Source organism: Dromiciops gliroides, chromosome 4 (genome assembly GCF_019393635.1).
Source record: "Dromiciops gliroides isolate mDroGli1 chromosome 4, mDroGli1.pri, whole genome shotgun sequence".
NCBI lineage: Eukaryota > Metazoa > Chordata > Mammalia > Microbiotheria > Microbiotheriidae > Dromiciops > Dromiciops gliroides.
This window is the reverse complement of record NC_057864.1, coordinates 241,387,912-241,391,143: the sequence shown is the minus strand read 5'-3', so window position 1 is coordinate 241,391,143 and position 3,232 is coordinate 241,387,912.

The following is a 3,232-nucleotide window of genomic DNA, read 5'->3' as shown; positions in this document are numbered from 1 at the left end:
AAAAATTTTCCAATTATTAGTTGGTTAAATGGAACTGGGTTGCAGGGGATTCCCCTTGCAATTAGAGGAACACTATTAGTGGGGGCTAGAGCCAATGGCAAAGACTTCAAAACCTCCAATATTTTTAAGGGTACTGCAGAACCCAGGAGGAAGAGTGATGCAACACATCTGGACTTGTGTGGGACCAGGGTAATCACTGTTACATTAGAAAATGAATTATATTTGGATGAGGTTGCAAAGAAAGATATCAGCAATCAAATGAAATGTTTAGAAGTGACTAATTTTTTTCAAGTTTCCAATAAATTAAATTAGCTTTTGAATTGATAATTAAGTGGCAGCAAGAAATAAGATTGCAATTGGACTTTAATAATGCATAGAGGGTTAAGGGACAAATAGCACAAAACATATAGAGACACACAGAGAAAGTAGAGTGGTGAAAGAAGGCAGGAAGCAATGGCAAAGAGGCACTGAGAGTTGGTCACGTATCCATGGTCTAGAGCTGGGAGCACTCAGCAGCACCAACCCAGATAAAGGTGGAAGAGTGCTTGAGGGGAAGTAGGGGGAAGGAGTATAAGGTCTCCTTTTCATAGGATTTTTTTATTGGAACACACTGAGCTTTATCTATTCCACGTCGGGGTTACTCCCTTAACATTTCCAAATCATCTCAAAGCTGTTGGCAAGACTTAAAAGCTAATATATTCCTATCATCTCAAAATTATCAGCATCATTTGGTATTCAGCTGGTCTTACCACAGGTGTTGGGAATTTGTCTGAGATTTACATGTCATAGGACCAAAAGGCCCCCAAAAGTAAAGACTTCCTCTGATTCAGCATGTAAGACTGGGGTGTGATTTTCTGTTAATATATAATACACATTTGTAAATTATGCTCCTTTTGCTCTTTGTAGGAGTTTGTTCATGATTTCTAGGTTTCCCTTTTTAATCTTACTTCCTGCTATTGCTACTTTATACTGGTTACTTATAAACTTACTTACTATGCTAATAGAAAGGGACAGGGTAGTCAGGGGGACCAGAACAAGATAAAATTTTCATGCAGATTTGCAACCTATTTGATGCTTTTTCTTCTCTGGCTGATGAATTGACAAGGAATGAAAAAGAAAATGTAATTGACACCTCAAAATATGTTAAACTTCAAATACTCAAAATAAACCTTATAAACTTATGGCTGAAAATTGAAAGAAAAGAATTTCCATCTATTAGCAAAAGAGCTAGCAAAATTTTTCTACCATTTTCCATTGTATATTCATGTAAGTGAGCCTTTTCACTTTGTTCTTGTTTTAAATCAAAATACAGAAATAAGCTTGATGTGAAACCAGATTTAAGACTGTATCTGTTTGGTGTTGAGACAATTATTGTTAAGTCTTTGTCCATATTAAAAAGTCCATCATCAAAATTAAATTTATATGTAGGGGCCAAATTTAATATGTGGAGAGTTAATTGGGTGGCTCACCATAATATTAGGGTTCAGAGAATAATGAGAGCCCTCTGGGTCCAAAACTTCCTCCCCTCTGAACTGCCTTTTTAGTTATTTCTCCCAGGCCAGTAAGAAAGGAGCTTAACAGCCTCTTTTCCAGAAATGAGTCAGGTTTTATTAATAGGAATAAAATACACAGCAAAGGTGAAATTAATAAAGTCAAGGACAAGGAAATAGAAAAAAAGAATAATGGATAATCCCCCTAACTCTAACAAAATACCATACAATCCCCAAACTTGCTTCCAGCTCAGCTAATTCAAAGAACCAGACTCATTTTATTAACTTACCACCTGGGGTCCGTAGCTTCTATAGGAAACAGCTATGCGGCCAGCACTGACAGGCAAAACCCACACGAAAGCCAACCGACAAGGCCAACAGGACAAACCGACAGGAAAAAACTCTCTCTCGTCCGCTCCTGGAAGCTCACCAACCAGAAAAGACAGAGCTCTCCTCAGTGAGTGTTTACTCTCCACATATTAATAATAGATATAAATTCTGTTAAATACAAATACTTCGAGGCCATTCCCTCCCCTACCCCATGCATAGTCTAATTCCAAGTAAGGACATGCCAGCATTTAATAGGAACAAATTCATTTATTGAAAAAAAAAGTATTCACAATGACAAATTATCATTAGCCTTGGGAAATAGGACAATATGACAAGGAGTTTTTCAGCTTTGCCTAAAGCAATGGAGATAAGAGTAGAGAAAGACACCGGATGTCTCTGAACTGCTTGAATTTTTGTTTGTTTTTAATTTTTTTATTAAAATATTATTTTCCCCAAATTATTTATAAAAACAATTTTAACATTGATTTTTAGAACTTTTTGTTCCAAATTCTCTAATTTCCTACCCACACCCTCTTAAGAACACAAGCAATTCAATATGTTATAAATGTTCAGTCATGCAAAACATTTCCACATTAGTCAGATTGTGAAAGAAGACAGACAAAAGTAAACTTAAGAAAAAGGAATTTTTTTTTTTAAATTATGCTTCAATCTGTATTCAGACACCATCAGTTCTTTCTCTGGAGATAGAGTGCATTTTTCATAAATCCTTCAGAGTTGTCTTGGATCATTGTATTGATGAAAATAGCTAAGTCATTCAGAGCTGGTCATCTTACAAATTTTGCGGTTACTTTGTATACAGTATATTTCACTTTGTATCAGCTCATGTAAGTCTTTCCAAGTTTTTTTGAGAGCATTCTGCTCATTTCTTATAGCACAATAGTGTTCCATCATAATCTCATCCCACAATTTGTTTAACCATTCCCCAATTGATGGGCATCTCCTCAATTTCAATTTCCACTTTTTGTTTTTATCTCTTTTTGGATACCAAACTAGTAGTGGTATTACTAGGTCAAAGAGCATGCATGGTTTTATAGCCCTTTGGCCATAGCTCCAAATTTCTCTACAGAATGTTTGAATCAGTTTACAACTTCACCAAGAGTGTATTAATGTCTCATTTCCTCCATATCCCCTACAACATTCAGCATTTCCCTCTTCTGTCCTTTTATCCAATCCAATATGTATGAGGTAGTACCTCAGAATTATTTTGACCTGCATCTTTCCAATCAATAGTGAATTAGAACATTTTTTTCATATGCCTATAGGTAGCTCTGATTATTTCATCTGAAAACTTTATCTTTCGATCATCTATCAATTGGGGAATGGCTCTTATTTTAACAAGTTTGATTCAGTTCTCTATGTGTTTGAGAAATGAATCCTGTCAGAGAAACTTG